At 43.4% G+C, this 11,398-nt stretch overlaps 1 protein-coding gene across 3 annotated transcripts in view; it reads right to left on the reverse strand.

The window, feature by feature from the left end:
* The window catches only part of MEGF8 (multiple EGF like domains 8), a 298,122-nt gene extending 294,083 nt beyond the window's left edge, over positions 1-4,039 (reverse strand). For all 3 annotated transcript variants that reach the window (XM_078651316.1, XM_078651317.1, XM_078651315.1), the window contains exon 1: positions 3,883-4,039. The gene's annotated coding sequence lies outside the window, so the exon portion shown is untranslated. The remainder of the gene's footprint in view (positions 1-3,882) is intronic.
* Between the last annotated feature and the right edge of the window lie 7,359 nt (positions 4,040-11,398).

An 11,398-nucleotide genomic window follows, 5' to 3' on the forward strand; every position in this document is an offset into this window, starting at 1 on the left:
CACAGCCATCAGGGGTGCACACACTGTTCACAGACAGTGAGGAGAGTCATAGCAGGAATGTGAAGGATCATGTGTGACATACACAGTCATCAGGGGTGCACACACTGTTCACAGGGAGGGGTGAGAGTCACAGCAGAGATGGGAAGGGTCATGTGTGACATACACAGTCATCAGGGGTGTGCACACGGTTCACAGGGAGGGGTGAGAGTCACAGCAGAGATGGGAAGGGTCATGTGTGACATACACAACCATCAGGGGTGCACACACTGTTCACAGACAGTGAGGAGAGTCATAGCAGGAATGTGAAGGATCATGTGTGACATACACAGCCATCAGGGGTGTGCACACTGTTCACATGAGGGAGGGGTGAGAGTCACAGCAGAGCCATCAGGGGTGCACACATTGTTCACAGGGAGGGGGGGTGAGAGTCACAGCAGTGATGGGAAGGAGCCATCAGGGGTGCACATACTGTTCACAGGGAGGGGGGATGAGGGTCACAGCAGTGATGTGAAGGATCATGTGTGACATACACAGTCATCAGGGGTGCACACACTGTTCACAGGGAGGGGTGAGAGTCACAGCAGAGATGGGAAGGGTCATGTGTGACATACACAGTCATCAGGGGTGTGCACACGGTTCACAGGGAGGGGTGAGAGTCACAGCAGAGATGGGAAGGGTCATGTGTGACATACACAACCATCAGGGGTGTGCACACTGTTCACATGAGGGAGGGGTGAGAGTCACAGCAGAGACATACACAGCCATCAGGGGTGCACACATTGTTCACAGGGAGGGGGGGTGAGAGTCACAGCAGTGATGGGAAGGAGCCATCAGGGGTGCACAGACTGTTCACAGGGAGGGGGGATGAGGGTCACAGCAGTGATGTGAAGGATCATGTGTGACATACACAGCCATCAGGGGTGCACACACTGTTCACAGGGAGGTAGGGGTGAGAGTCACAGCAGTGAGGTGAAGGATCATGTGTGACATACACAGCCATCAGGGGTGCACACACTGTTCACAGGGAGGGAGGGATGAGAGTCACAGCAGAGATGGGAAGGGTCATGTGTGACATACACAGCCATCAGGGGTGCACACACTGTTCACAGGGAGGGAGGGGTGAGAGTCACAGCAGTGATGTGAAGGATCATGTGTGACATACACAGCCATCAGGGGTGCACACACTGTTCACAGGGGGAGAGTCACGGCAGTGATGTGAAGGATCATGTGTGACATTCACAGCCATCAGGGGTGCACACACTGTTCACAGGGAGGGAGGGGTGAGAGTCACAGCAGTGATGTGAAGGATCATGTGTGACATACACAGCCATCAGGGGTGCACACACTGTTCACAGGGGGAGAGTCACGGCAGTGATGTGAAGGATCATGTGTGACATACACAGCCATCAGGGGTGCACACACTGTTCACAGGGAGGGAGGGGTGAGAGTCACAGCAGTGAGGTGAAGGATCATGTGTGACATACACAGCCATCAGGGGTGCACACACTGTTCACAGGGAGGGAGGGATGAGAGTCACAGCAGTGATGGGAAGGATCATGTGTGACATACACAGTCATCAGGGGTGCACACACTGTTCACAGGGAGGGAGGGATGAGAGTCACAGCAGTGATGGGAAGGATCATGTGTGACATACACAGTCATCAGGGGTGCACACAATGTTCACAGGGGGAGAGTCACGGCAGTGATGTGAAGGATCATGTGTGACATACACACCCATCAGGGGTGCACACACTGTTCACAGGGAGGGAGGGGTGAGAGTCACAGCAGTGAGGTGAAGGATCATGTGTGACATACACAGCCATCAGGGGTGCACACACTGTTCACAGGGAGGGAGGGATGAGAGTCACAGCAGTGATGGGAAGGATCATGTGTGACATACACAGTCATCAGGGGTGCACACACTGTTCACAGGGAGGGGTGAGTGTCACAGCAGTGAGGTGAAGGATCATGTGTGACATACACAGCCATCAGGGGTGCACACACTGTTCACAGGGAGGGAGGGATGAGAGTCACAGCAGTGATGGGAAGGATCATGTGTGACATACACAGTCATCAGGGGTGCACACACTGTTCACAGGGAGGGGTGAGTGTCACATCAGTGAGGTGAAGGATCATGTGTGACATACACAGCCATCAGGGGTGCACACACTGTTCACAGGGAGGGAGGGGTGAGAGTCACAGCAGTGAGGTGAAGGATCATGTGTGACATACACAGCCATCAGGGGTGCACACACTGTTCACAGGGAGGGAGGGATGAGAGTCACAGCAGTGATGGGAAGGATCATGTGTGACATACACAGTCATCAGGGGTGCACACACTGTTCACAGGGAGGGGTGAGTGTCACAGCAGTGAGGTGAAGGATCATGTGTGACATACACAGCCATCAGGGGTGCACACACTGTTCACAGGGAGGGAGGGATGAGAGTCACAGCAGTGATGGGAAGGATCATGTGTGACATACACAGTCATCAGGGGTGCACACACTGTTCACAGGGAGGGGTGAGTGTCACATCAGTGAGGTGAAGGATCATGTGTGACATACACAGCCATCAGGGGTGCACACACTGTTCACAGGGAGGGGTGAGTGTCACAGCAGGGATGTGAAGGATCATGTGTGACATACACAGTCATCAGGGGTGCACACACTGTTCACAGGGAGGGGTGAGAGTCACAGCAGTGAGGTGAAGGATCATGTGTGACATACACAGCCATCAGGGGTGCACACACTGTTCACAGGAGGGAGGGGTGAGAGTCACAGCAGTGATGTGAAGGATCATGAGTGACATACACAGCCATCAGGGGTGCACACACTGTTCACAGGAGGGAGGGGTGAGAGTCACAGCAGGGATGTGAAGGATCATGTGTGACATACACAGCCATCAGGGGTGCACACACTGTTCACAGGGAGGGGTGAGTGTCACAGCAGGGATGTGAAGGATCATGTGTGACATACACAGTCATCAGGGGTGCACACACTGTTCACAGGGAGGGGTGAGAGTCACAGCAGTGAGGTGAAGGATCATGTGTGACATACACAGCCATCAGGGGTGCACACACTGTTCACAGGAGGGAGGGGTGAGAGTCACAGCAGTGATGTGAAGGATCATGAGTGACATACACAGCCATCAGGGGTGCACACACTGTTCACAGGAGGGAGGGGTGAGAGTCACAGCAGGGATGTGAAGGATCATGTGTGACATACACAGCCATCAGGGGTGCACACACTGTTCACAGGGAGGGAGGGATGAGAGTCACAGCAGGGATGAGAAGGATCATGTGTGACATACACAGCCATCAGGGGTGCACACACTGTTCACAGGGAGGGAGGGGTGAGAGTCACAGCAGGGATGTGAAGGATCATGTGTGACATACACAGTCATCAGGGGTGCACACACTGTTCACAGGGAGGGAGGGGTGAGAGTCACAGCAGTGATGTGAAGGATCATGTGTGACATACACAGCCTTCAGGGGTGCACACACTGTTCACAGGGAGGGAGGGGTGAGAGTCACAGCAGTGATGGGAAGGATCATGTGTGACATACACAGCCTTCAGGGGTGCACACACTGTTCACAGGAGGGAGGGGTGAGAGTCATAGCAGAGACATACACAGCCACACTGTACACACTGTTCACAGGGAGGGAGGGGGGGTGAGAGTCAGAACAGTGAGGTGAAGCCTGGCTGGAGGCAGCAGGACCTTCGCACCGAGGGCACCGGAGGGGGGTGGGGGCTTCCCAGGCTGGGGCCCGAGTGTGGCCCCTGACAGCAGACAATGGGGATGGGCCCAGAGTGGGCTGTGGGGGGGGGGGGACAGGCCCCGGGGACGCGCAGGGGCTCCGCGCGGACACTCGAAGGCGCTCACCTGCTCCTCCGGATCCGCTCCCGGTGCTGCCCCGGCTCTCAGACCCTCCAGCCCCCGCCGCCCCGGGGAACCGAGACCAGCGCCGCGGACAGCGAAGACGGACTAACGCCGAGCACCGCAGCCCCTGGAGAGCGAGTGCAGTCCTTCTTCTGTGTCCATGGCGCGGGAGCTTTAAACCCCTTCAGCGTCTGTCGGAAACGGGAAGCGCAGTCCTTCTTCTGTGTCCGTGCGCGGGGAGGTTTATATTCCTGTAGTACTCTGCGTGAAGGGGAGAGCTGTCCTTCTTTTGTGTCCATGGCTCGGAGAGGTTTAAACGCCTGCAGTGTCTGCGCGCGACGGGTGGCGCCATCTTGGAAGGTTTTTTTTTTTTAAATGTATTTATTTTTTATTTAATGCGATTTTCTATAGCGCGAACTTTACCCGAAGGTGTCAGAGCGCTGTACAAAAGAACCAGTTGCAGAACATAAGGATTTAAGATTACATGTGTTATATAAAAGATACAAACAGAAACAAATTGCAAATGTACAAGATGTATAGTCACACAAAGAAGAGACTGGTGATTAGAGTTATCTCTATATACATAGGGAAGGGAAAGGAACGGATATACTCTAAGAGTCACATAGGAATGGTAGAGAGTACAAAGGTCTACGCATATACCAGTGATTAGAGTTATCTCTATATACATAGGAAAGGGATACGGGTGGATATACTCTAAGAGTCACATAGGAATGGTAGAGAGTACAAAGGTCTACGCATATACCAGTGATTAGAGTTATCTCTATATACATAGGGAAGGGATACGGGTGGATATACTCTAAGAGTCACGTAGGAATGGTAGAGAGTACAAAGGTCTACCACATATACTAGTGATTAGAGTTATCTCTATATACATAGGAAAGGGATACGGGTGGATATACTCTAAGAGTCACGTAGGAATGGTAGAGAGTACAAAGGTCTACCACATATACTAGTGATTAGAGTTATCTCTATATACATAGGAAAGGGATACGGGTGGATATACTCTAAGAGTCACGTAGGAATGGTAGAGAGTACAAAGGTCTACCACATATACTAGTGATTAGAGTTATCTCTATATACATAGGAAAGGGATACGGGTGGATATACTCTAAGAGTCACGTAGGAATGGTAGAGAGTACAAAGGTCTACCACATATACTAGTGATTAGAGTTATCTCTATATACATAGGGAAGGGAAAGGAACGGATATACTCTAAGAGTCACATAGGAATGATAGAGAGTACAAAGGTCTACTGCATATACTAGTGATTAGAGTTATCTCTATATACATAGGAAAGGGATACGGGTGGATATACTCTAAGAGTCACGTAGGAATGGTAGAGAGTACAAAGGTCTACCACATATACTAGTGATTAGAGTTATCTCTATATACATAGGGAAGGGAAAGGAACGGATATACTCTAAGAGTCACATAGGAATGGTAGAGAGTACAAAGGTCTACCACATATACTAGTGATTAGAGTTATCTCTATATACATAGGAAAGGGATACGGGTGGATATACTCTAAGAGTCACGTAGGAATGGTAGAGAGTACAAAGGTCTACCACATATACTAGTGATTAGAGTTATCTCTATATACATAGGGAAGGGATACAAATGGATATACTCTAAGAGTCACATAGGAATGGTAGAGAGTACAAAGGTCTATGCATATACTAGTGATTAGAGTTATCTCTATATACATAGGAAAGGGATACGGGTGGATATACTCTAAGAGTCACATAGGAATGGTAGCGAGTACAAAGGTCTACCACATATACTAGTGATTAGAGTTATCTCTATATACATAGGGAAGGGAAAGGAACGGATATACTCTAAGAGTCACATAGGAATGGTAGAGAGTACAAAGGTCTATGCATATACTAGTGATTAGAGTTATCTCTATATACATAGGAAAGGGATACAGGTGGATATACTCTAAGAGTCACATAGGAATGGTAGAGAGTACAAAGGTCTATGCATATACTAGTGATTAGAGTTATCTCTCTATACATAGGGAAGGGCTACGGATGGATATACTCTAAGAGTCACATAGGAATGATAGAGAGTACAAAGGTCTACTGCATATACTAGTGATTAGAGTTATCTCTATATACATAGGGAAGGGATACGAATGGATATACTCTGAGTCACATAGGAATGGTAGAGAGTACAAAGGTCTACTGCATATACTAGTGATTACAGTTATCTCTATATACATAGGGAAGGGATACGAGTGGATATACTCCAAGAGTCACATAGGAATGATAGAGAGTACAAAGGTCTACTGCATATACTAGTGATTAGAGTTATCTCTATATACATAGGGAAGGGATACGAATGGATATACTCTAAGTCACATATGAATGATAGAGAGTACAAAGGTCTACTGCATATACTAGTGATTAGAGTTATCTCTATATACATAGGGAAGGGATACGAATGGATATACTCTAAGTCACATATGAATGATAGAGAGTACAAAGGTCTACTGCATATACTAGTGATTAGAGTTATCTCTATATACATAGGGAAGGGATACAAATGGATATACTCTAAGAGTCACATAGGAATGGTAGAGTACAAAGGTCTACTGCATATACTAGTGATTAGAGTTATCTCTATATACATAGGGAAGGGATACGAATGGATATACTCTAAGAGTCACATAGGAATGGTAGAGTACAAAGGTCTACTGCATATAATAGTGATTAGAGTTATCTCTATATACATAGGGAAGGGATATGACTGGATATACTCTAAGAGTCACATAGGAATAGTAGGGTACAAAAGTCTACTGCATATACTAGTGATTAGAGTTATCTCTATATACATAGGGAAGGGATACGAATGGATATAATCTAAGAGTCACATAGGCATGGTAGAGAGTACAAAGGTCCACTGCATATACTAGTGATTAGAGTTATCTCTATATACATAGGGAAGGGATATGAATGGATATACTCTAAGAGTCACATAGGAATGGTAGAGAGTACAAAGGTCTACCGCATATACTAGTGATTAGAGTTATTTCTATATACATAGGGAAGGGATACGAATGGATATACTCTAAGAGTCACATAGGAATGGTAGAGAGCACAGCAGTCCATTGCATATACTAGTGATTAGAGTTATCTCTATATACATAGGGAAGGTATATAACTGGATATACTCGAAGAGTCACATAGGAATGGTAGAGAGTACAAAGGTCTACTGCATATACTAGTGATTAGAGTTATCTCTATATACATAGGGAAGGGATACAAATGGATATACTCGAAGAGTCACATAGGAATGGTAGAGAGTACAAAGGTCTATGCATATACTAGTGATTAGAGTTATCTCTGTATACATAGGGAAGGGCTACGGATGGATATACTCTAAGAGTCACATAGGAATGGTAGAGAGAACAAAGGTCTACTGCATATACTAGTGATTAGAGTTATCTCTATATACATAAGGAAGGGATACAAATGGATATACTCTAAGAGTCACATAGGAATGGTAGATAGCACAAAGGTCTACTGCATATACTAGTGATTAGAGTTATCTCTATATACATAGGGAAGGGATACAAACTGATATCCTCTAAGAGTCACATAGGAATGGTAGAGAGAACAAAGGTCTACTTCATATACTAGTGATTAGAGTTATCTCTATATACATAGGGAAGGGATACAAATGAATATACTCTAAGAGTCACATAGGAATGGTAGAGAGTACAAAGGTCTACTGCATATACTATTGATTAGAGTTATCTCTATATACATAGGGAAGGGAAAGGAACGGATATACTCTAAGAGTCATATAGGAATGGTAGAGAGTACAAAGGTCTACTGCATATACCAGTGATTAGAGTTATTTCTATATACATAGGGAAGGGATACGAATGGATATACTCTAAGAGTCACATAGGAATAGTAGGGTACAAAAGTCTACTGCATATACTAGTGATTAGAGTTATCTCTATATACATAGGGAAGGGATACGAATGGATATAATCTAAGAGTCACATAGGCATGGTAGAGAGTACAAAGGTCCACTGCATATACTAGTGATTAGAGTTATCTCTATATACATAGGGAAGGGATATGAATGGATATACTCTAAGAGTCACATAGGAATGGTAGAGAGTACAAAGGTCTACCGCATATACTAGTGATTAGAGTTATTTCTATATACATAGGGAAGGGATACGAATGGATATACTCTAAGAGTCACATAGGAATGGTAGAGAGCACAGCAGTCCATTGCATATACTAGTGATTAGAGTTATCTCTATATACATAGGGAAGGTATATAACTGGATATACTCGAAGAGTCACATAGGAATGGTAGAGAGTACAAAGGTCTACTGCATATACTAGTGATTAGAGTTATCTCTATATACATAGGGAAGGGATACAAATGGATATACTCGAAGAGTCACATAGGAATGGTAGAGAGTACAAAGGTCTATGCATATACTAGTGATTAGAGTTATCTCTGTATACATAGGGAAGGGCTACGGATGGATATACTCTAAGAGTCACATAGGAATGGTAGAGAGAACAAAGGTCTACTGCATATACTAGTGATTAGAGTTATCTCTATATACATAAGGAAGGGATACAAATGGATATACTCTAAGAGTCACATAGGAATGGTAGATAGCACAAAGGTCTACTGCATATACTAGTGATTAGAGTTATCTCTATATACATAGGGAAGGGATACAAACTGATATCCTCTAAGAGTCACATAGGAATGGTAGAGAGAACAAAGGTCTACTTCATATACTAGTGATTAGAGTTATCTCTATATACATAGGGAAGGGATACAAATGAATATACTCTAAGAGTCACATAGGAATGGTAGAGAGTACAAAGGTCTACTGCATATACTATTGATTAGAGTTATCTCTATATACATAGGGAAGGGAAAGGAACGGATATACTCTAAGAGTCATATAGGAATGGTAGAGAGTACAAAGGTCTACTGCATATACCAGTGATTAGAGTTATTTCTATATACATAGGGAAGGGATACGAATGGATATACTCTAAGAGTCACATAGGAATGGTAGAGAGTACAAAGGTCTACTGCATATACTAGTGATTAGAGTTATCTCTATATACATAGGGAAGGGATACAAATGGATATACTCTAAGAGTCACATAGGAATGGTAGAGAGCACAAAGGTCTACTGCATATACTAGTGATTAGAGTTATCTCTATATACATAGGGAAGGGATATGACTGGATATACTCTAAGAGTCACATAGGAATGGTAGAGAGTACAAAGGTCTACTGCATATACTAGTGATTAGAGTTATCTCTATATACATAGGGAAGGGATATGAATGGATATACTCTAAGAGTCACATAGGAATGATAGATAGTACAAAGGTCTACTGCATATACTAGTGATTAGAGTTATCTCTATAAACATAGGGAAGGGATATGAATGGATATACTCTAAGAGTCACATGCCTGGACGGCGTGTGGGGCCTCGGGCGGTGTTGATGGAGACGGAACAAGAGTACAGAGGGCAGCGCGGTTCAGAACCGCTTCTTTCGCTCTCCTTATATATCCAACCTTTTGCTTTTACCCTGTCCCTGGGTGCCCAGAGATTAAATTGTCTGATAAAGTGGACACCCAAGGCATTTTAAGTTTAAAACATTTCCATGCCCCAGTAACGTGTTCCATTATTAAATGAAATAGCTGTCATGCCAACATTTTAAAGCGGGCAAGTGGGATATTTTAAACAAGCATTGGCATAGTCAATAGCTCTCACCTTTGGAACCATATATGAAATTAGCCAGAGCAATTGGCTTTGTCAATTTCTTTAAACTATGCTGTACAGCAAACAAAGAAAATAAGAGATTACACACAATCTTGTAGAGAAGTAGGTCTTCTTCTGACTCGCATATCATTTTTGATCCATGATGCCATAGAGTCAGAAAACGAATTAGGTCTAGTTTCACAATTGAATTTGTTACATTGACTTAGATTATCTTGAGACTGTTTATCATTTTGTATAGGACACTTAGCCACTTTCCGTAAATTCTAAACCTTGCCATCTTGGGTGATAACAGTATTATTGAAAACTTTTTTAACTTTTATAGGTCTACCATATTTACTCATACCTTTGCTAACCATGAAAGGTTTCAAAATCCTGACCCAATCACCAGCCTCCAAATTGTGTTCCCTTGTCTTCCACTTATTATTATACCACAAAGCTGACTTGTTTTGCTTGCAACTAACCTTGTTGGCAATCTCTTGAATGTTTACCTCATTCTCTGCCAAGTTTTTACATTTCTCCTTAAACCACCAGGGACATATGTCCGAAGCAGGATCCCATCCTTTAAGTAATTTAAAAGGACTAATTTCCGTGGTGGTATGGGGAGTTATGCGATAAGTCCAAAGCTTCTCCCTAAGCACATTTAACCAATTACTTTTTTCTTTATTTGAATCAGAAACAAAACTTTTTAGTACCCGATTAAAGCGCTCAACCTGTCCATTCTCATGTGGTTCATAAAGTGATGTGCGAATGTGTTTGATATAGCAATTCTGTAAAAATTATTTCATCTCAGATTAATGTAGGAAAAGTGCAATTATAGCAAACATTCAATTAATAAGTGCCGTATCTCTCAAAGCGACAAACATTAATACTGTATAAAAAGGAAAGCGACCTAACTGCTACTTTTATAAGTATTGCAACACAAAATACTTTGATATAAACATTTTATTTCATATTTTAGGGTCAGACATAGTTGATTCTCAAATATTTTTTTCTTCATTTTATAATACATTAAATAGTGAGAACTACAAGCATTGAAAATGATTGATATATTACATAAAAGAGAACAAAAAAAGACACACAAAGATCACAAAATGTCACACTGGACCGGTCTATATTCTATTATTGTAGGCAAAGCGGTTGGATTTCACTACGCGCGTTTCGGCAATCTGCCTTCATCAAGTGACCGTCATTCGCACATACATTGAACAGGACATACACTGAAAGAAAAAATGCAAAAAATATATATGTACATTTTATACAGCGGTCGCATATAAGTTATTGCAGATTCTATTTACAAATATCAACAAGAGAGACAAGGTCACTATTTACATTAAAATCTAAAGTAGAAAGCATTTGAAATATGTACAAACATAGCAGCTCATATATTTTGGTACCTTTTGTTTGGAATAGAGAGTTAATATTTTTTGGGAAATTTAAACAGACACTCTGAACCAATTCCATATTCATATTATCCTATCATATTGTCTTTCCTGAAACAAATGCTCTAACTTGCATATATATACATCATCAGTTTATTAGAAATTGAAAACTAGGTAGACAATATTATGTCCTAGAAGATTTATATGTAATTATATAGTATTTCTCTCATGGTGTCAATGAATCACCTGTGGTTACTGCAAGAGGATGTAAGAAACATGTAGCATTACCGAGAGATGGAAACAAGAGGAAAAAACAGATAGAGAGACCATATCA

The sequence above is a fragment of the Lissotriton helveticus genome, chromosome 7 (assembly GCF_964261635.1).
Source record: "Lissotriton helveticus chromosome 7, aLisHel1.1, whole genome shotgun sequence".
In the NCBI taxonomy this organism is placed as follows: Eukaryota; Metazoa; Chordata; class Amphibia; order Caudata; family Salamandridae; genus Lissotriton; species Lissotriton helveticus.